The sequence below is a fragment of the Manis javanica genome, chromosome 2 (assembly GCF_040802235.1).
Source record: "Manis javanica isolate MJ-LG chromosome 2, MJ_LKY, whole genome shotgun sequence".
Taxonomy (NCBI): Eukaryota; Metazoa; Chordata; class Mammalia; order Pholidota; family Manidae; genus Manis; species Manis javanica.
In genome coordinates this window covers 18,476,122-18,499,986 of record NC_133157.1, presented here as the reverse complement: position 1 = coordinate 18,499,986, position 23,865 = coordinate 18,476,122, and the positions used below count along the sequence as shown (strand labels likewise).

The 23,865-nt window shown below is 40.2% G+C and overlaps 1 protein-coding gene across 1 annotated transcript in view; it reads right to left on the bottom strand.

Moving 5' to 3' along the window:
• Positions 1 to 509: 509 nt before the first annotated feature.
• The window catches only part of TNFSF8 (TNF superfamily member 8), a 53,903-nt gene continuing 30,547 nt past the window's right edge, over positions 510 to 23,865 (bottom strand). The window contains exons 5-6 of the mRNA XM_037027275.2: positions 7,263 to 7,494; positions 510 to 1,530 (exon numbers count right to left, since the gene is read on the bottom strand). The gene's annotated coding sequence lies outside the window, so the exon portion shown is untranslated. The remainder of the gene's footprint in view (positions 1,531 to 7,262; positions 7,495 to 23,865) is intronic.

Sequence of the window (23,865 nt, the reverse complement as noted above, 5' to 3'; positions counted from 1 at the left end):
ATACATATGGCAAAAGGTAGCCCTGAAACTGACTTGATTGGTCTGCAAAGCCCATTTCTGAACAAAGGCTACTTGGCATTATTAATATTAAGTAGCTCTTCACATATTACCTGTGTCTATGGTAGATGTTGCATATACGTTTCCATTTTAGTATATTATTTGTCTGTAGTTTTTTTGACTACATAAGTTTAAATCTTTGCATTATTATTAGGGAAGCTAATCTATAGGCATAAATGCAGCACAATAGCAAGTTACCTTCCCTCTCCTGGTGCCCAGGATTCAGTTTTCTACTCCAGAAGTTAAAAAAAAATTATAGCCAAATCCACCCATCTTGTCTTTTGTGGCTTTTACCTTTTGTGCCATATTTAGAAAGTATATCACAACCACAAGATGTTATGAATATTCACTGAAAGTTTTCTTACTGCCTTTATGGGTTTTTAAGATCTAAATCTTTAATCCCGTGGAATTTATTTTGACCTGTGGCACAAAATAAAGGTGTTTTTTTTTTGAGTAGGTAACTAACATTTGAATTTTAAGTTTGCAGAGAAGACAGAGTATATTTCATGTCCCATTGAAGAATCCAGGAGAATTAATTATGTGGCGATACAGAGAAAAGATGCCTTATCTGGAGGGAATGCTGAGGCTATCACAAGAAAGAATTGCTGCTGTGAAAGAAAGTGAATACACCCATGACCTCACCAGTGGAATCTACACTTTTAATAGAACTGCTTTGAATAAACTTAGATGATGAAAGAGGAACCCACAGGGCCTCTCCCAGCACTCTCCCAGTTGGATTTTCTGCCACCGTGTTCTTCTGTAACACACGGAAGAATGAAGGAAGGGATTCTCCCACGTGTATCAGGTTTAGGCCTTTCTCAGTTTTCCTGGGTGGAGATCCATCCCCTCTCAGAGTTAATGTCTTTGGGGCCTTTGACCAGTAGCCAGTCCTGGGTTCCAGGAGGGCAGATCTTGACTCCATAACCTTATTTGGTTCAGCCAGTATCAAATGGAAACTAGGACCTCAGGAGCAACAGTCTTGGGGCAAAGTGGTGAGTTAGATGGTGGCTAGTCTGGGGAAGTCCAAAATCTGTTCTAGTTTCCATTTTCTCACTGACTGGGTAAATTGAACATATCAAATTCCACAGGATCTCCAAGATTCTTTATTATGATCCTTCTAGGTACTTCCCGTTGTCATTCTCATAGGCTTCATTCACTCATTCATTCAGAAAATCTTTAGTAAGCAGCCACTGTGTAGGTAGAAATTGTTCTCACACTAGCTCAAATGGTATTGAAAGCTCTTCAAGAAACTAAGACCCCAAATAAAAGTGGCTTAAATAATAAGACTTAAGAAAAATCTTATATAAGATATCCCCAAACAAGAAGATTCCAAAATAGTTTAATTCAGCTGCTGAATGGCATCAAATACCAGGTCTTTCTGCTTTTCCTCTATGTCATTCCCAGCATTTTAGTTGGGTCTCCTCATTTTCTCAGTACAGCTGCACCAGCCCCAGACATGGCATCTTCAAACATCTAGGGACAAACAGAGCGGGTATTGAAATGGCTTGAGCTCGCTGTTACAAAGATCAAAGAGACTGTTCCTAAAACCTTCCTCATCTTTCTCAGTGTGTTTCTGTCATATATCACTAGACAGAACTGGAACATAGGTCCCTTCCCAAGATAATGACTGATAAAGAAAATGGAATTATCAGTTTTGGCTTAGACTAAACAAAGTGCTTCCCTACTGAGGTGGGGCTGGGATGAGACCTAGAAAAATAAAGCCAACTGGAAAAACCTGGACAATTGAAAGAAAAATCCAGAGTTCTATTGGTAAGGAAGGATGCTATTAGGTAGGCAACCAACAGTTTTGCCTTCCCAATCTTACATTTTTTGCTAATCTTATAGGCAAAAAGTGACATCTCACATTTTTGTTTATGTTTCCTTTTTAACTCAGCTAGGTATTTACTTCTGTATTTCTTTGCCATTTTTGTTTATTTTTTCATAATTGCCTGTTCATATCCATGGCTTATTTTTCTATTGGTATATTCATTTTTCTTATTGATATCTTAGAGTTCTTTGCTTATTATTTTTCTAGTGGGGTTATTATTTCCTTTCCCTTTCCTTTACCCTGAACAGGTAATCCTGAATTCTTTCCTTTCTTCAGTCCAATATACTGTCCAAATTTACTTTCTTGGAGGTGTCTCAAGAAATCTTTCTTTTGTAACATACACAACGCTGGTCTAGGAGAGACTAATTTCCCAAGAGCATCTAGTTAGTCTTCAATCTTCTGGATGCTTTTTTAAAAAATGAATATCATATCCTCTTTTCCCCCTTTCCATTGCAAATTCCCCAACCACTTCTCCCTTTGGACTATTGCCATGGCCTCATCATTGGCTTCCTCCCCTCTAGTACCCTCCTTCCCATCCATCCTGAGTCTATCAGTGAAAAAGCACCAAGCTTTATAGCCTGTGCTTTTGCTTGTTGAGTAAAGTCTATACTTCTTAGCCTGGCGTGGAAGACCTGCTCCATTCAATTCCAAACAGCCCTTCCCACTGTTGCTTTACGATCTTGTATAGTCTACCACGCCCAATCCTACTTTCTGCCAGTGTTGTTTCCCTTTCCCTCATGTCTTTTTGGTGGAATCTCACCCATTTTTCAGTGTCTACCTCAGAAACTACCACCCTGGCAGTCTTTTCAGATTCCTCAAGTCAGAATATTCTTCTCTTTCTTCTTTCATCAGCATTTTTATGGCCTATGTTCAAGGATTTAGGACATCTTGCCTGTGTCACTGTTGTATACAAGTAGAGCCCCTCCACCAGTCCCTGAGGGCAGGACTCTGTCTAAGGTTGTGTCCTCATGATCTCCTAGGGTGTGTGTGGAGTAATGTTCAGTGTGAGCTTGTTGAATCTATTAGTGCTCAGTAAATGCTTGATGTTAGCAATTCCTTTTGGTGTACAGTTAATCCAGGGGGTCAACTTGAACCTAATCGCCATTTTGTATTAGCTAGAGCATGCTCATTACCACTATATGCACAAATGCTTTTGGGATAGGAGGTGTTTTCCACAGTCTGTAATAGTATGAATTTTCAAGCCTCATTTTTGATGTGTTAGCCAGTGACTCCATAATGGTACATCAATTAATCCTTTTGGGGTAAAGCTACTTTAAGTGAATTCAGCCTTAAAATTAGTACTACACACAAATCTTTGTAAGTCATGCTAAATTATGGAGAATGAGGTCAACTGCAGAAATTAATGTTTCTAGTTCTTTTAAAGAAACTTTAGAAATGTAATAGCCAATGATTATTGGCAATTGGCTGTGTGTCAAACACTATTCTGAGCACTCTGCATTTATCAACTGATTTAATCTTCATGATACTTTTGATAGGCACAGTGATCATTTTTATCTTAGATATGGGGAAACTGAGGCAAGAGAGTTTCAGTAATTTGCTTTAATCACACAGCTAGGTAGTGGAAAAACCAGGATTTAAATTCAGACAGTTGGATTTCTGGACTTGCACCCCAAAATGAACATTAACTTATGTTTTTACTGCCCACTGAGGAGATAAATAGTCAGTTTGAAGCCATTCAATATATATCACTTTTTCAACAACTGTAAGCTTTTAGGGACAAGAGAACAGAAAGGCAAGAGTTAGATGGGGAACATTTTTGGCTACCTCTATGGTTATGAGAATTAAAAACTGTATTCATATGCCATCTAATGCCATTCATGGTTTTCTTGCTAGAATACCTCCTGACCTGGAAGACAGAGACAAAGATACAGAAAGATGATACAATATTAGAAGGAACATTACAGAATCTGTGTTTTTTTGCTGCTGCTATGAATATTGTTTCATGAAGATAAGCTTTATGTGAACTTTATCATGTGTGATAGTTCAATCATTTAATAAGAATATGCATTTGAATTTCTCTGCTGGGTTACCCTAGTACATAAGGGTTTATTCTAGTGGAATAAACCCTTATATCTCTTTCAAATCAGGAAAACAGAACCTTTGACTAGTTTTTCCTACTGTGTGTAGAACTTGTATTATGAAACTTATAGGGCAGTGGTTCTCAAAGTGTGGTCTGGGGATCCCTGAGGAGGGGCCCCCTTTCATGGAGTCGACAAAGCCAAGATTATTTTCCTAGTGATGCCAAGATGTTATTTGCTTTTTTCATTCTCATTCTCTTATGTATGCACAGTGGAATTTTCCAGAGGCAACAGGTTGAAGGCAGAAGCAGACTCAAGAATCCAGTTGACATCTATTAAGCCAGACATTAAAGAGCTTTGTGAAAGGTGAAACTGCCATTCTTCTCATTAAATTATTTCTATTGGAAGAAGAGTTATTTTTCACAAAAACACATTATTTTAAAATAAATAAATATTCTTAAGTGATCAGTGTTAATTCTTAATACAGTCCACATCAGTAAGTATAACCCACATAGACAAAATGTCTTTAAGATCCTCCATAATTTTTTAAGAGTGCAAAGGGTTTCTGTGACAAACGGTGTGAGACCCGCCAGGGTAGAGTGACTCCAACGGATACAAGTCCTGAGTTATGTCGAGGTTCGCTTCTAGGATCATAATTTCAACTCTGTGTATGTGCTGAGGTTTTTATAGCTTGAAATGTATTAATTAATTTATTCATATATAGCTTAACCTTGGCATTCATTCATTCAGCTTTCCCTGCAGCAACTATACTGAGGGTCTACGCTAGCTGAGCATAGCTCCCGAGGAGTTGATAACCTAGGGATGCAAGACACCTGTGTGGAATCTTTAAGCAATCAGGGTGAATACCGTTAACAGTGGAGATATCACCATCAGCAGTTCTCATGATACAGAAGCTCAGAGAAGGGAGTAATCAGCCTGAATTGTACAATAAGGGATTCTGGGGGTGGACTTAAATGCAGAGGGACCAGCAGGCTTAAGAGAGCTGAGTTGAGTGGAAGAGGCCAGGCTGGATGGAGAAAGAGATGAGCAGGCTTGTGGAGGTGAGAGTCCTTGCTCATTGAGAAGGACTCTGTCTAAGGTTGTGTCCTCATGATCTCCTAGGGTGTGTGTGGAGTGATGTTCAGTGTGGGCTTGTTGAATCTATTAGTGCTCAGTAAATGCTTGATGTTAGCAATTCCTTTTGATGTACAGTTAATCCAGGGGGTCAACTTGAACCTAATCGCCATTTTGTACTAGCTAGAGCATGCTCATTACCACTGTATGCACAAATGCTTTTGGGATAGGAGGTGTTTTCCACAGTCTGGAAGGGCAGGCATCTGCCTGAATGGAGAGGGGGGCTTATGGAGGAGAAGTGGCCCAAGACTGGGTTTTCTTCTGTAGCTGATGGCAGCCTCCTTACATTTTCCAAGCTTCTGGTCAGCAAATGTCTCTCTTGGGTGTGATTAAAAGTCTATGCCATCATTCAGTGTTTCCCAAACTTGCCAGATCCTAAACTTTCCCAAGTAGCAAGAATTTTCTGGAAATATTTATTAAGAACACAGATTCCAGGGCTCCAGCCACATTGCACTGAGCTGGGGGGAGGGGCCTGCGATTCGGCACCTCTATCAGGCACGCCAGGTGATTTTCTCTTTTTTTAAAAATTATAGGTAAGTTTGGGAAACATAACTCAACTCATTGCTAGTGGTTTCAACCCTGAGACTGCACACTGGGAAAGTTAAAGAAACAGAAAACCAAACTACTGCTTAGGCCTTACTCACAGTGACCTAATTTACTAACAACCAAATGGTAAAAGTGAAGGTAAACTAATAATAACTAGCATTGAATTATGTAAGTGTTCAGTCCCTAATTTTTCCTTTAGGGGTGCCATGTTCTCCACAGTCCCAGAATCAACTAGGAAAAGCACATCTGGCTCCATTTCTAGCATTTTTCTAGTTTCAAGATGCCAAGAATACTGCATTGAGAACAAGGGGTGTGATTGTTGGTGGTAGTGGAAGTGGGGAAATGACAGACTGCTTTGGGGAAAATGGAAAGAACATGTATGGTTGCTTTGGGCTCCTGGGTTCTGTATAAGTCACAGCAAATGTTAAGAGCAGCCCACTGAGGCCATGTGGGAAAAATAATCCTCTTGACTCTGCTTAACTGGAAACTTTTAGGGAAGCAGAGAAATAAAATCACACCAGGACTCTCCTTGTTACTGAGAACTGTTGGAGTAAATGTGCAGCATGTACTGTTTCATCCCACAGGAAAACCAATTCTGTTTTTACTGGGGAAAGTGTTTATATTTTCCCATTTATGAAATCATATACTCCAAGGTTTTGGAGGTCACAGAGCCAGAAGACATTTGAGAAGCCACTTGGCTCTACTGCTCACTGTCTCTGTTCCTTCTCCTATAACCTGACCTGGGTACTAGGAGATGTGGACTTTGAGCTTTCTCTGGCACTTGCTTGCTGTGTGATCTTGGGCAAGTCCCTTGCCCTCTCTGGGCCTCAGCTTCCCTTTAAGTTCAAAGAAAAGCATGCTTTGATTTGTTGAGCTCTTCCAGCTGGAAATTTGCAAAAATGTAAGGCTTTATCATAATATTGCACCGGCACCTTCCTAGATAAAGGGCATCTGGTTTATAGAGGCTAAAGATTAAACTGCATCTAGAAAGAACTATACCTGTTATGTGGCCAACTTGTTAAATTGAACAGACTCCTGTCAGAGACTTAAAAAAACAGCCTTAGCATTCAGGAAACCATGGGATGTTCTGAATAAAGGAAGGATCTGAGGTTTGATCTTGATTCAATGCCCTATTTGGTTGTATGGCCTTGGGCTTGTGGATTATGCTCTATGGGCATTTTCTTCATTCATAAAATAAAATAGTGTACTTAAGATTTCAATAAATATCAGTTATCAATTTTTGCCTTTGTAAATTTGGTCTCAGTGGGTGTTTTCTCCTTTCCTTGATGTGTCCCTTCATATTGTTTTGCTTAGTTTTGTTAATGTACCTTTATTACCTTTCTAGTCTATTGCTATTTTGGCCTGGTTCACTTAAGGGAACGAAAAAAGAAAACGTTCTTAATGGAGTCACATTTTGAAGAACAAATAACATACCTCAGTAGTAAGAATCAAAGCAGGTGACACATGACCAGTATTTCCTTGTTAAACAGAGGCAGAAGTAGAGCCCAAGATTTGGGAGGGGAGCAAGTCTCTGGATGAGGGGGTTACCCCAGCATTACGCTTTATGACCAACATTTCCTGACTAAGAACTTTCTGTGCAAACCATGGCATGAATCAAAGGGCATGTGGCTTCTCTCTGAGGCAGGGAACAGTCAAACCTTCCAGCCCGTTTGGAGAGGAGCAGTGATGGTGAGGAGCCCACAGCCGCACCACAGCTCCCGTGTGTCGGGCCAAGTCCAGCCTTGGGGTCTAGTCCTGGTTCTTCAGCTCCGACTCCTCCCTGGGTCCTTGGGTGGGTCTCTTGCCCCAGCAGCCTCACTGAGGATCCGCCCTGGGAATGGGCAGGTTGGAATGGACATGCAGTTCTCAACATCAGGAGTCTCCGAGGGCCTGTTATGAAAAGCACACAGATCCACACCTCACTCTCAGAGATTTTGGTTCAGAAAAGCCAAAGAGGAGTTGTTTTTGTGTCACAGCTCCTGACCCAAGGCCCCTGAAATGACTTTTAGTTCCAAGCTCAACTTTGTCGTTCACTGCCTGTGGATTTGGAAAACCATTCTGGTTCTCAAGTTTCGAATTTATAAATGGAACATAACCAACCCCTGCCTCGCTGTGTTGCCATGAGACTTAAATGAGATGGTATTAGCAGAAATATATGAACTGCTATGTGGGACAATAGTTCCTTGTTTTACCTAAATGTCCAGTGTTCCCAACTCTGTCTGGGACTGTGGAGCTTTAAAACATACATATTATGGGTTCCAGCCCTATTATTATTGAGGGTGCCTAGAGGGTGACCGATGGACTGTATAATAAAAAAAAAATTCTAGTCATTTTTAACAATCAGCCAAATCTGAGAACCACTAAATTATACTGTGAGTGTCATAGAGCAGGGATTATGTCTTCTACAAACTCATATTCCCACTGCCTAACACGGTTCCTAGTATACAGTGTAGTCAGTAGTGTTTTTTGAATGAATAACAGGCCAAATGTATACATTTAACAAAAAAAGAGAGACGTTACAACTTTCCAGGAATCACCCTGTTCCCCCAATCTGCATGTTTGTCTGGCCTCTCTTCCTCCCACTGAGTTAGTGTGTTTGTCCTGGAAGTACCTGAGCTAATTTGTACCCCCGACTATAACACTGGAGGAGCTTGCACTACTCATGTTCACAATCACCATGAGTGACAACATCTGTCCTTTCTACTTCAAAGGTGGTTGTGAAGATGAAGAGGATAACAGATAAGAAATTGATGTTCAGGCTGAGGCTGCTATCAATATATAGGGAATTACTGCGATTAAGAAAAATATGCTAAGCAACTTCATGGTTCTCCAAGACCTCAGTAGATGCTGTGGCTGTAGAAGAGAGAAGATTGTTTAGTCAGAGTCTCTTGGCTTACAGATTCACTACTGAGCTCACCAACGTGACTCACAGAAAAGATTTGAAATAACGAGACAAGGAGGATTGAAATTTGAAGACTGAGCAGAGGTATACAGGCCAAAGCGACTGAAAAGAGTACAGAAGGATCTCAGTATTACTATCAGGAAAGTGGAATTCAAGGCAAAAGATGTCAAAGAGGTCAAAAAGGAACCTTTAATAATGATGGAGTGTGCGATCCATGATGGAATATACTGTCACAAGTGATTATGCACCAATGAACATGACGCTAAAATATAGGAAGCAAAATCTTCAGAAAACACAAAAGGAAAACCCTGATAGAATTAAATTTGTAGTGGAATAATTTATTATGCCTCTTTGGAACTTCGGCAGATCCAGTGAATGCAGAGTAAGATAAAAAAGGCGTGAATATTAATTACAAGATATTTCTAGTGGAAGTATATTGAACTCTACAAACAAAGAATAAACCTTTTCTAAAGCACCTGTGAAACAAAACTTTACCATATGTAAGCCTAAAAATTTCTTTGAAGAAAAGTACTATTTAACCTGAGCTGTCCAATACGGTAGTCCTGATTCACAGCTGGCTATTGAGTATTTAAAATGTTGAAAATAAAGAAATTAGGCCAATAAAAACTTCATTGTCCTGGAGGCCTTATGGTCGGTCAAGTGGAGAAAGAAATCTACCAGTGTACAGTGGTTATCTAGTTGCTCTCAGTATTGAGTGTCTACTATGAGTAAAGCAGCCAGGGAGCACCTACATTATCTCTAATCCTTTCAAACACACTACAAGGTTGGCATAATTGCACTCGTTTCTCAGACAACTAAACAAACTCAAAGTTAAAGTGATTTGTCCAAGGTCTCAAGACAAAATAGTAGAATCTGTGGTTGGAATCCTGGCTCTAATGCTCATTGCTATTGCCAGTTTATCACACCGGTCCCGTAAAATGTTTAGCTACATGACTGAGAGTCCATGGGTTATAAATCTGGAGAGGGAAATTGGCAGGGGAGAGAACTGAAAATCCAAGCCATTACATTTGCCTGGATTTGGAATCCGCTGGTTTAGCTTTAGGAATGCTGGTTTCCTCCTTTATAAGACAACAACAATAGGAGACCTTGGAAGGTCCCTTTCAGAAGGTAGCCCTGAAATGTGCTTTGGGCAGGTCAGCTTTCCCAGTCTGTGATGGGTATGACTGTTTTCTGCTAAAAAGGCCCCCCATGACGGTATATCGTGCAGTCACATGTATGGAACACTCCTGACACGTGTCCATTCAGAGTTCCCTGGAGATTGGGTTGTCCATCCAAGTAATACTCTTAATACTGACTTCACATTTGGACACATTGCAGCTAAGGCTTCATTAGCTGCAAAATATACTTCACAAGAATTTATTACCTCTTTTATTTTTAAGAGAAAGGGGAAAATCACAGAAAATCCAGAATTACTCAGTTCCTTGGAGCATTCTGGCCAGCTGAATCCATCTCAACATACATTTTGCAGGCTCCTACTATGTGCAGGCACCAGGGACAGAGCTGTGAACAAAACAGAACACTAACCCCAGGAGGTACCAGACAGGCTCGAGTTTTCCAGCTGTGAGAACAGAGACACCCTGGGTCTACTCGGGAGACACTCAATATTGAAGTACTCCTGGATATACGATCCGAACCCCGGGGAACTCAGGAGCTCCTTCAGTCTGCTGTAGCATACACATAGGAGGGAGGAAGGACAGAATCATAGTCACACAGCTAGACTCCCCCAAACTGGCTCATCCTGGGGGTACTGGAAAGTTCAGGACCTTCCCAGAACACTACTTGACTACTGCCACTGTTTCAATTACCACCAATACATTTTCTTTTTAATAATAACCATGCCTTTTAAGGGTCACACACTATGCCAAACACTTTCCAGTTCTAATGATTTTTCTCTGCTTTATATTGTCTACTACTTCTTGGCTGTTATTTTATTTATTTATTTTTTGCCTTCCTTTCCATGTGCGCTTTAGTTTCTGGATCTGTTATTAATTTCTGAGCTCAGTGTGCCTGGGTTTCAAACCATCATAGGATGCCACTTCATTGGTGCCTCTAACCAATATCTGTGGTGCTCCTGTTATATACTAATGTTGAGCTGTGTTCTGGGGATTCCAAACCTAATGAAGGAGTGTGGGTCCCAAAGTATGTGTCTGTGTGAGAGAGAGAGGCCTACAGAGAAAGAGCAATAAACCAACATGATCCCATTTTTATTTTAAGGAGACCCTTTTTTTATGGATGGAGAATGCATCAGGAGTGGGAAGGAGGAGCAGGGAAGAGGTGAGAACAGGCAGGACCTTATTCTAGTGATCTGGAGAAGGATGGTAGTTTTGTCTACAGTGCGGATAGTAGAGAAGAAGAAAAGAAAAACGTGAGAGCTTATCAGGGATGGCACAAGCCGCTTACTGGTTCTTTGGATGTTGGGTGTTAGTGAGAGGGTGATTTCTGGTTCGAGCCGTCAGGTTGATGGGAGAACACCAAGGAAGTCTAAGGAATGGGGTGGGGGGTGGCGTGGAGAACAGAAGATGTTAAGAAGTTTGGGACTTTATATTTGAAATACCAAGGAGAACATGTTCAGGAGGCAGTTGAATTTGTAGGGGTGGATCTCAGAGGTCACCTGGAGTGGAGACATCCATCTGGTAGTTGTAGCATATAAATGACATTTGTAGCCACAGCCCGTGGAAGAGACAATGGAGGACAAGATTATAGAAGATGAGAAAGACCCTCCAAAGAACCCTAAGTTCAGGGAGGTGAGGAGGAGCCAGCTAAGCAAATGAGGAAAATGTCCCAGCGAGGTGAGAGCAAAAAACCAGGTGACTGTGGATTCTGGTGTCACGGAAACCAAGAGAAGCGTGTCAGAGAGGGAGTAGTCAACTGCGACACATGCGGAGAGGCTGAGGGAGATGGGGACAAAGTGATGTCCGCTGGATTTGCAAACACAGGGGTTTTTTATTGATGACCTTAACAGTGGTTCTGTTGAGTGGTGGGGGCAGAAGCCAGAGTAGAGAGTATTGAGTGGAAAAGTTTGAATCTCAAGTCCCCATTGTCCCGTCCTGCTGTCCCCACCACAGTAGCAGCCTCTGTGGTGGATATTGTGTGTATCCTTTTAACTCATTTAAAATACACACGTGCAGATAACTACCCAATTCTTTCTCTGTATTTTTTAAATTTCTAGAAAAATACAGTAAATTACAAGGAGCAATAAGGGGCAGTGGCAGTACTGTGTGTAGATAACCGTTGGCAAGTTTGGCTGTGAATAGGAGACAGGAATGGTGCAGTCACTGGAGGAATCGAGACTTGCCTTTTTGATAAGGGCAGATACCAGAGCGTGTTTCCTTGTTGATGGGAATAACTTGGCAGACAGAGGGGGAGACTGACCAGGTACACGGAAAGGGCATAGCTAACAAAGTGAGGTGCTTTCGAAGGCAAAGGTGACTTCATGGGATGCAATTCAGAGCCCAAGTGGAGGGTCAGCTTTCAGTCCCTCCATCGTGGTGGGTTAAAAGGAGAAAATGAATACGCACACTGGGCTTGAGCATGGATGGTGAGGAGCTGAGGGAGTTTGCATCTGGTGACTTATACTTTCCCCAGCTAAGTATGAGGTTGGGTCATCAGCTGAAACTGTGGATGGATGAGGAGGTGTGGGAAGTACAAAGAGAGAGAAATTATTAATCTTGGTGATTGGGAAAATGAGCCTGGGAGAGAAAGATGGTCAGCTGTTTGGGCAGCTGTGAGAGTTCATGGATACTTGGGGCCATTATATTAACGTGAACCCTGTCAGCTCAGCTGCGTGGTTGTTTTCTCCAGCAACATAAAGTTGCTTGAGAACAATCTCTCCTAGCTATTGTGTAAAAACAAGAGTGATGGAGGGGCCTATGGGCAAGGAAGTTGAGGGGATTTGCCAGGAAGTAGTTAAAATGAATGTGCATAAAATCTGGGATGGGAAGAAGGAAAGTGAAGGTAGGAGAGACTAAGGAATGGTGAGACAATGGTAGGGATTGAAGGGTAAGGTCAAAGAATTGTGGAATTGGGAATGGTGGGGCTGTTGTGGAGCATGCGATTTGGAATGGCACTCGGGGTGGCACTCAGGGTGTGGGGTATTTAAGTTGCTATCTCATAGATGATATAGTTTCTGTTGGTGGGCAAGTCCCGGATGTGACTATGGAAATAGGTAGCTGAGATGGAGTTGAGGAAAAGGTGAAGGAGCTGAGAGACCAGGGCCCTGGAGGGCTCAGTGTGGGGGTGTTGAGGTCAATGAGAATGACCAGTGAGTTGGGGTGATGCAGATAACTTAGGCAGGAGCTCAGGTCTTTAAAGATAAGGGAATGGTCAGGAGGTCAGTAGATAATAGCAACAAGTAGGAGGTGTGTTCATAGGAGCCTGAGTGTAAAAGAGTTTGGGGGCAGAAGGGTGTGGGGGAAGAAGGGGGAATCAAGGAGGACACCTACCACATCTCAAGACCTTGATGGGGTGGGGAATGAGGGAACAAGGCACCTTCCCCCTGGGAGGGCCACTGGAGAAGAGCCATGTTTCAACTAAGGCAAAAAGGTAAAAAGAACTTATCAAGAAGAGCTGATGATTTATGGATGTTTGCTTACTCCACAGTAGGATTTCCAGAGGGCTACAGTGGAGGGGTTTGTTGGGGGAGGCACTTGGTTAAACTTGGGGCTTACAAAGCAGCATGGAGATGTGCATCCACTCACTTCCTGTTGTCCCTGTAGAGCCAAGTCTGCAAACTGGACTAATGCATAGGTAACCAACCATTCTGTAGGCTCCATCAGGGGTGACCTAACCCTGGTCAAACCTCCTAACACCAAATGGTCCTGACTAGGGTACAGAATGTGGCTTCCTGTGCTTAAGAAGCTACCTAGAACTATTTCCTTCAGCAAAGGCTGAGGACAGGGCCAGCACTCTTGGTGCAATGAATTCCCATACAAAATATTATCCAATTCCAACCTCTTTTCAAAACAGAAGTCTTCTCTATAGCTTGGTCGATAGTTTATGTTTAAATATGTTTAGTAATTATGATAATATTTCTAGAGTCTAGTTCATATCAGTATTGACAATTTCCAGCATAGATATATGTGATTAATTTATTTTTAAAATGCCAAATATAATGTCAATGAAAGATCATTGAATCCCCATTAGGTTAGCAAAAATAGTTAAGACTGGTAGTACCCATGCATGGTGGAAGTGTGGGAGATGGGCACCACTCTAAGCTCCTTGGACGGTTGATGAGATGGTTCGAACTTTGAGACTGATAATTTGTTATCTGTTAAAATCTTAAATGCCTATATCCATTGACATCAAATCCTACTTCCAGGAATTTAAGAAATTCTCACTGTAGTTCAGATGCATAAAGATGTGTTTTTCAGGGATGTTGATGGCAGTACTGTTGAAATAACAAAAAACTGCAAACAATATGTTTGTCAATGAGAAATGGGTTGAAAATTACCTTTCTACAAACAATACAAGACAGTCATTAAAAAGAATGAAGAACAATAAAGATCTGTAAGCACTGATATGAAAGGATGTCTATGCTATATTGTCAAGCAAAAAAAAAAGTAAATTGCAGACCAATATGCACAGTCCAATGAATGTATATTTTGTAAAATAAAATGTATATTCTGTATGTGTGGGTGTGTATATTTATATATTTTACCAATTCTAGGGATAGATCTTACAATGTGTGATGTGTTACAATTTAATTGATAGTAGTATTTTTTTCTTTCTTGGTGATATAGAAATTAATGGTGCATTTTACAATTGACAGAGAGGTGTGATGAAATATGTTAAAGAGAATAAGTAGAAAAAGAGAAAGATAAAAGTGTATAGGCATAGGAAAAAGGATACACATCGAATACACAACTAGAGGTTGTCTTTAGGATTGAAATGACAAAGGCAGTAGGTTTTCCTTCTTTAAAATATTTCTAAATTTAATTAACATTTTCAACTGAGGTAGAAATGCCCAAATATAAAAGTGAACAGTTTGAAGAATTTTCATGGATGTATATAACTTGTATAACCATCACTTAGAATAGATTTAGAATATTTCCATTCACCCCTGAAGTTACCTTCACACCCAATCAATTCTCACCCCTCCTCCAGTAAACTCTGTTTTGACTTCTATCAACACAGATTAGTTCACTTTTTCTGAACATTATATAAGTGCAATCATACATGAATGTATCCCATTCATCAAATGGAACTGAATAGAATGTGCTCTTTTGTGTCTGCATTCTTTTGTTTAACAAAATGCCTTTGAGAGTCAATCATATTATTCTGTGTGGCAGTAGTTTTTTTTTTTTTCTCTTTTATTGTTGCCTGGGGTTATACTGTTTGATTATACCATTATTATTCATCTGTTTTGCTGCTGATGGACATTTGAATTATTTTCACTTTGGGACTATTATTAATAAAGCTGCCACATTCTTCTACCTGGCCTTCTGTGAACATGTGACCTCAGTTCTCTCTGGAATACACCGAGGGTTAGAAACATTTGGGTCACACCGTAAGCATGTTTAGCTTTAGTAAATATTGTCCAGTAGTTTTCCAAAGTTTCCATTTTTGCTTCCTCCAGCAGTTTTCACTTGCTTCACACCATCACCAATACTTGGTATTATCAGTCATCTTAGTTTTAGTAATTCTGGTGCATGTGTAGTGGCATCTCATTGTGGTTTTAATGTCCATTTCCCTGACTAGTAAGGATACCAAAATACCTTTTGCATCCTTATTGGCCACATACAAATTCTATTTTTTGGAGTCCTGTTCAATTCTTTGGCCCATTTAAAAATCAGATTGGTTTGTCTTTTCTATTGATATATAGGAGTTTTTACATATTATGGATGTGAATCCTTTGTCACATATATGTAGCAAACATCTTCCCATGTATCTTTGGCTTTTTTATTCCCTTTCATAATGGTCTCTTTTGATGAACTGAGAAGTTCATAATTTAAATGAATACCATTTTATCATTGTTTTGTGGTTATGTCTTTCATATCCTATGGAAGGCATTTTTGCCTGCCTCAAGATGATGAAAATATTCTCCAATGTTTTAATGCAAAAGCTTTAATACATTTTACTATTTACATTTAGGTCCATGAGCCATCTCAAATGAATTTTTATGTAAGGTGCAAGTAGGGGGAAATATTTAGTTTTAGTGCCATTTGTTCAGGATCTTTTATTAAAAAACATTGTTTCTCCACCGAGCCTTTTGTCACAATTCAAATGATCATATATATATATATCAATCTGTTGTAAAACTCTACTGCTTTGACTATCTTAATTGTAATTTGAAATCTGATAGTGTAAATCTTGCAACTCACTTATTTTCTTTAAGGTTGTCTTGTCTATTCTAGGTTCTTTGAACTTCCAAATAGATTTCACAATCAGTTTAGCAATATCCACACGTAAAATACCTACAGGGATTTTAATTAGGATAGCACTCATTCTATAGGCAAATTTGGGAAGAATTTACATTATAGCATATTGAGTCTTCTAATTCATGTAACTGAAATATCCCTTCTTTTAGGTCTTTAATTTCTTTTAGCAATATTTTATAATTTTCATAGTAGAGGTCTTTTACATCTTTCATTATATTTGTTTCTAGGTATTTGGTATTTTGGGGTGCTATATATGTGGTATATTTTTCTGAATTGTGTTTTCTAATTGTTGATGGTATGCAGAAATAGAATTGATTTTTATATATTGACTTTGCACTGAGTAACTTTGTTAAATTCATTTATTTGTAGACTCTACAATCTTTAAATTATAATGTTTGTTATCATCTAATCATCTATTAATAAAGACAGCTTCATGTCTTTTCTGATCTTTGTACAATTCATTTCTTTTTCTTCCCTTACTGCTCTGTCTGGCTAGGACCTCCAGTTCAGTGTTGCATAGAAGTGGCAATAATGGACATCTTTGTTTTGTTACCAAATAGTGGACAAACATTCAATATTTCACCACTGAGTATGATTTTAAGTGTAGGCTTTTGTAAATATAACTCTTTTGTTCCTTAGTATGACATATTTAAAAGGAAGATGGGTGTTAGTGAGGAACACTTCTCTTTTCCAGAAGTTTCTTTCACATGAAGGAAGACTAGTTAGTGTAACTTTGTGTCTCTCTTCACTCTTTTGTTCATTCCATCACAGGGTTGTAAGAGTAGCTTATCTGGTTGGTAAATCTGGAAAGACTGCAGTGGGCGTGTTCCTCTCATTTGCTCTGTTTCTCTTTTTCTGAGGGGATGCTGTTCTTATCCAGGATTCAGGAATGCTGCAACAGTCAAGTCTGTGTAGATCTGGGGTTTGGGTGGAAGGGGTGGCCCATCTGCCTCTTAAACTAAGCTGTGTCTTCCAACTTGGCCTTTCACAATCACAAAGTTGATATTTAATTTCCCATCTGTCTTACTCTTGGTTTCAGTTTCTGATTTGTTTCAGAGCCTGAAGGCAGAAAGGAAGGGCTTGCTATTCACTCATTGTCTTCCCCCATCCCTGAAACTTCAACAGCGGTATCAAGGGATACTTTTACTTTTTTGTTGCATTATTTTTAAGTAAAACAAATTTGTCACAAAGGAATTTTAAAAAATCTGTTAAGGCAAGATTTTTTCAAGCTATGATCTTCATGGGTATTTTAGCATCTTTCTTAGTTTACTTATCCCAGCTGTCTTTCAATTAACCTTTCCTTCTCCATGATCGCCCTGTTGTGCCTTGGCCAGGATTCTTCAACCAACCAGAACCTGCACATTACCCTTCCTTTCTTGAAGGACTTGGCTTTTCCCTCAGCACCACAAATCTGCACCGCTAATTTGCCCTATGGATCTCTTTCCTTCCCTGATGGGCTGAGGGGGAGTCCTTCAAGCCAAATCTCACAGCTATTGCAGGAGTTCCACTCAGACGTTCCCAGAGAGGCCCTGAAGTAAGTTAACCTCTCAGGGCCTCATTTCTGTATGTTTAAATTGGAGATAGTAGTAGGACCAACCTCATACGATATCTGTGAAGATTAAAATTGCTATTTGGATGTGAAAGCACTGATACTTTTGCCTTCTCATAATCAGCTGTTATTACATGTCGGTGTCTTGATAATGGATTTCAGCCCGGGCAAGTTCGCTATGGGTTCAGTGTGACCGAAGAAATTGACCGCAAAACGCTCTTTGGGGTGAAAGGGTCTTACAAAACTGCCGTCAGGCCCCCCTCTCTCTCTCCAGCTCAAGTAGCAACCACAGGCCCTCACTCTCACCTCTCCGGTACAGATAAGCCCTCTGTTGCCCAGGTAATTACCCATTGATATGGAGATGAGATGCAAATGCACTAAAGCCTACTTCTTTACACCTCTGAGCGCCTGTTGATATGCAGATGTACCAAAACCAGGCGAGATATTCTGGAAATATTACAATTTTACCCACAGTCAGCTATTACTATTAGCAGATATTATTGCATTTGCCGGGCTTTTTAATATATCATTTTATACTTTCATTGGGATGTTTTGGGTACATATAATTTATTTTCCAAATTAGTTTTTAAGCTCTCTAAAAGCACATCTGGGACTTGTACTTTTCTTGCATTTCCCTTGTGCTAGTCAAATTTACTATCTGTAATAGCACAGCAAAATGATAATATTGGAACTTCAGGGTTGTTTTGGTTTTTTTTCATCTGTATTTCTGAAATACCATTAGCCTGATCCTTTTTGAAGTGGTGATATTTTGGGAATAATGGATCTGTCTCTGTTATGCAGAGATTTTCTTTTAAGTGTTTGGAAAAAGATGAAAAAGGCTTTTCTCAAGAAATAGAATGCAAACTAATTTGGCTGTTGAAAATTGGGGTTGGAGTCCTGGTTTTTCCATTAGGTAGGTGATTTTCATCTCTGATTCTCAGTTTCTCTACATAAATAAAATGAGAGCAATAATGGCTCTTTTTAAGTGCGGCATTTAGCTTTCTTGTGCATTTTGATACTCAGATTAAAACATCAAAATCCTATTTCTTCAATGAAAATACTATTTAAAAATAGCTGGACCACCAGAATACTGTAAATTTCTACTGCAATCAGTGTGTGTGTGTGTGTGTGTGTGTGTGTGTGTGACTGTTGAGTTAACAATGGAGAAAAGGCATAGGCCAGTGTTTAACAAACAAGGTTCTTTGGAGATGGTAATAGTAGAGGCTCCTGAGAAGGGGGCTATATATAGATGAACAAGTTGCAAAACTGGCCGTTAGCCAGAGAGTGATAAAGAGTTGCAATGCTTGGGCACAATTTATATTTTTATGGACAAGAATTGTTTGCATTCCTGTCCATTTTCCACAACTTTCAAGGTTATAAAAAGTCTCAGAGACAATGAACCCTGAAATAATCCAAATTCATGAGCTGGTCAGTACTCCCCCTAAATTTCTGTCCTTCACAGGCTTTTCCCTACACCACATGTTTTCTCCAATGGAATGCTATTATTGCTAATCCTTTATTTAAAAGGAGCCTTGAGTTAATTACTTTTAAAATGTGTGTATATATAGCTCATTTAAAGAGTATTTGGATAGAACATTTTCTGTTGGAAAGATATTGAACTAAAAAAAAATCAGTAGAGGAAGTTTCTTTTTTTTTTAAAGGTGATTCTGGCATCTATTCAAATCAATAAACATTTCGTAAGTATCTGCCAGATACTTCAAAGAGGAATAATAATAGCTCGTCTGTATATAATATTCTGCTACCCCCAGTGCTGGGTTTCACCCCATGTTTGAGTAGGACCCCGTGTCTGATAGTGCATTTCTGGAAGTCTGGATCATTCAGTTTAGAAAATAGCCTATATATACGTAGGGTTCCATAATTCCTACACAATTTGCTTATGTCTCGTTTGCTGGTATAAATGGAAGATACATTTTCATATCCCTCTAGTTAAGGAGCCGCATATTCTGAATTGCTATTTCAGAAAGAGGCATTTCCTCTAAAACCCTTTTTATTTACCATTCCTCACATCTCAAACCTCTTTTATTTAGAATGTGATCTTGGCCTTATTTTTGCATAACTAAAGAGGTCCTTTAGGGTGTTGTTCCAAAAACAAAAACAAAAACAAAAAACAAAAACAGTTCTTTGTCCTCAAAGGTTAATTTAAGCTTCTGATGTCAGAAAGCTCCTAGTAGGTTTTTTGGTAACTCAAGTCATCAATATTAAATAATAATAATAGGATGCAGTTGAGTGTCAGCTATCATATTATGAGTGGGCTGAACTGGGTGTGCAGGGCTTTCCATGCTGAGCTAAGGAGTCCAAGTTCTGATTTAAAATGATTCTGTTTTTCGTGGCTCTGTCCCTTTTTTCTTGGAAGCTGTCTCTTCTCACTGCTTCTGGTGGACTTGACTCTGAGGCCTTCTTTTAGTTTGTTACTTCTCCCTGTTGTTAGGATAGATCACACCATAGTCAAAGCCCATGATTTCACCCACTGAACCTCTTCCTCAGCACCCAGACCTGTTCTATATGTGACTCCAACACACTTGATAGTACCGTCTCAGAGCTGGCAATATTGAGAAGTTCAGATATGGTCAGTAGCTAGATGGTTCTTTTTGTGGGTGAATTTAGTGGTGTACGGTGGGTATATAAGTATGTACATCTGAATGTATATGGAGTCCCACTATAGTAGAGTTGGCAAACATTTTCTATTGAGGGCCGAATAGTAAACTTTTAGGCTTTGCAGGGCATAGGGTCTCTCTTGCAAGCTGGCGCAACTACTCAACTTGTGGTCATTGTAGCACAAAAGCAGCTGTGTTCCAATAAATCTTTATTTACAAAAACACACAGACACTCCAGAGGCTGTAGTTTGCTGACCCCCAAATATAATATTCTGGACAAGAAATCAGAATACCAAGGGCTGCCAGCTCTGCCCTTTACCAGCTGAGTGCACAGCTTAGTTCTCTCATCTGTCACTTGAAAGAATAGTTTTGTAAACTCTGAAATACTATGCAGACATCTAAGATGGTATTTATTTATTAAACTATATATCAAATGCCCACTAAGGGCCAGAAGGTCCTAGAACAACAAGATGGTATAAGATAAGGATGAGTCACATAAACCTTGGGAAGGAAACCAATCAATATGGGGCTCTTGGGCGACTGTCAGGTTGGGGTCATAGGGTAGGACGACAGCCTGGTAGGTGGGAGTGGGATTTTCCCCTGAAGGGACTTGAAGTTTGCACAGTCACTTATTTTGGGAAGTGGTTAATTCTGGGCAGGAAATGAGTTGGCACTTTGGGTTGGGGGTGGTCACACTTCTTTCTCTCTTTGGGGGCAGGACAAGTTAGGCCAAGATTCTAAATTATGAAAAGCCTAGGTAATCCCAGCTGTGGGGAATGAGTTATTTTCTGGCTATGTGGAGTTAGGGCTAGAGTGATTGGTGTCATCAAGTTCAGGATTTTCCATTTAGCAGTGATCCAGAGGAAAAGCAGCCAGCATTTCTGGATCAGCCAGCATGAAGACTCAGGCCTCTACAGTCACTGGCCTCAAAGTAACGAAGTCCCTTCTGGAATCCAGAGTAGGGTATGAATGGTGTGGGATCATGCCAAAATAATGTGGAAGCAAGAATCACTTTATTTTGCGGACACTGGCGGGAGAAGTGAACTATGCCTGAATGTTGTTCTTACTAAGCAGTCTACAGTCTAGCAAGGGAGTCAAACACAGAATCAATTAGTACAGGGTGATGAATATTTAGAATTGAGAAGTCAAAACCCAGGTTAGATCCCTAACTTAGCCTGGGAATAGTTCTTGGGAAATAATGTTTGAGTTGAGATTTTATGAATGAGGTCAAGTTAACCCAAACTGAGAAGGGAGGGCAAGGACCGTGTGGACAAAGGAGATAGCATGTGCCAAGTCAGGTGACCTCAGAAAGAGCAGTGCATTATTGTTAGGGGCACAGCTCTGGAGTCAGACTTGGGACATTTACAACCTTGTTCCTCAGCTGCCTCTACTTGGACATGTTTATGCATTTCTTGAGCCTCTGTTTCCTGATCTGTAACACAGGAATGGCAATCTCTACCTCATTTCGTGTTAGGAGAATGCAAGAGACTACAATATTTGAAAGCTTCATTATAATGCCTGGAACCTGGTAAGCAAGCATTAGGTATTAGCAATTCTATAGACTGATGTAATATAAAGCTATTTAAATAAACATGCCATAGTTAATAGAGGAGGAGATTGAAAAAATCAGACTCAATGGAGGGCTATGTATTTGAGTGTACAAATGTCACGTTGGCAGTAGGGATGGAGTCTCCTTAAGCGTTTTCTTGTTTTTCCCTCGTCTTGTTGTGCCAATCCCATGCCAGCTGGTGAGTTTTTCCCCCTGACTACTTTTGTGCTTGATGCTATGTGCACTGGGCCAGCTGCTAAAATGAAACTAGCTGTGAAAACAGAAGACAGAGCCAGAAGGTCAGGGCAGTTACGTTATCTGTGCCCCAGCAATGGGAATGGACGGATGCCATGGTTCATCTGGTTTCCACTTGGAGCCTTCTGTTGGGGAAGGTGGATTAGACTTCAATTCAGCATGTTCTTAACTAGAGGAGATGATGCTCTTCGCTGGTAATTCCCTTTCTTGCTGCAAGTGAAATCTGCACACTTCTTGAGCACTAAATACCAGTGTGGGTGCTGGGGCTCAGCAGTGGATTCTTACTTTCTAGATACTCAGTTCTAAGCAGGGAAAAAAGGCACACAAACACCAACACCCGTTGTGACCAGTTGCCAGTTGCAGCCATTAGGGGGAACATGGAGGGGACCTCCCACTAGTCCCTTGCCTAAATATTCGATTGGCTAATCCAGACTGGTTTTCCCTAAAGTAGGAAAGATCCCTTGGGCATTTGCCTCATGGGCACCTTTATTGGTCCAGTACCTGGTTTTTCCTGGTACAGATGGGAGCCAGCTTCAGTGAGTTTCAGGTAACTTTACTCCTCTCAAACTCACCCTTGATTATTCTTCTGTTCCTTTGTGTAAACTGAATATAATACAAAACCTCACATTTTGTACCCTTGTCAAGCTTACTGTATGTTTTCTTTTTCCCACAGCTTTGGGAAGGATTATGCTTCTCCTTTTACCACTGAGGAAATTTAAGTTTAGAGAATATCTGTGAGTCATCAAGATCCTAATGTTAATCATTACCTGAGCTGGGATTCAAACCCAGGTTTCAAAATTGTCCTTTCCTATCTGCTGCCCATAGACTTGTTTTCTCTCTTTCCTTGGCAGGGAAAGGGAGGAATAGGGAAAGTACATCCCCCACTCAGGACTGTATCCCACGCTTTCAACATATTGGCCTGAACCTTTCCCCAGCTCTTGCTCAAGATCCCCAAGGGAGAGAACGGACCGGGGCAATTTTTAAAAACTCAATGATGATAATGTCAAAAAAATGCCATCATGGTGACATAATGATGCTTTTGGTAGTGTCTAGACCCTTACATTTGCATAAGCAGCAGAAGGGGAGGGAGAATTCATTTCCCAAAGTTGGCTTGGGGAAAACAGGGAAGCATAATGGACTCAGAGCAATCTTCTCCACTTACCAGGGAGGTCATTGAAATCAGCATTCCTAGAACTGTTAGGTGCCCTGAATCTTTTGTGGATCTTATTAAAATGCAGGTTTTATCCCAGTAGGTCTGGGTGGGGGTGTGCAAATCTGCATTTTTAACAAGCTGTCTGGTTATGCCAGGGTTGTTGGTCTAGGACGCAATGTAGATAGCAAGGATTTAAACCACTGCCTCTCAGATTCAGCTTCAAGTTTGAGAACTTAAAATGATCCTGATGCCTGGGTTCTAACCCCAGAGATTCTAATTTAATTGGTCTGGGATGTGGGCTGGGCATTGGGCGGGCATTAAACAGTCTTTCAGTTGATTCCAAGGTATACTAAAATTTGATTTAAACTCTCTGTGGTGGGTATACCCACTTTAAAAATTATTAGAATAGAATATAGCTATCACATAGGAGTAGGAAGGAAGATGGATTATATAGTGAATATACTACAACTAGCTCATAAAAGGGGTTCAATAAACTCAGTGAAGATTTGTCTTTTTCCGTTCTAGATTCTCAGACGGAACAAGTAGATTCTGTTTACTGAAAATTTCTCCTTTCTCTCATCAGCATTCTTAGTCTCCTGAGTGCTAAAAAACATTTCTAAGAAAAATGGTGGCTTTCAATTCACATTTCCATATTTTATAGTTTGTATTTATCCCTGTTTTTGGGGGAAGGGGGTGGCTTATTATCTTCTCCCTAGATTGAGGCTTATATTTAAAGGTATTTTCTTTGATTATTCATTTAAGAAATAGTCATCAAAAGGCTGTCTATTATGTTCCAGGGGTTGTGCTGGGCTGTGAACACCCCGTGCTGAATAAGATTGAT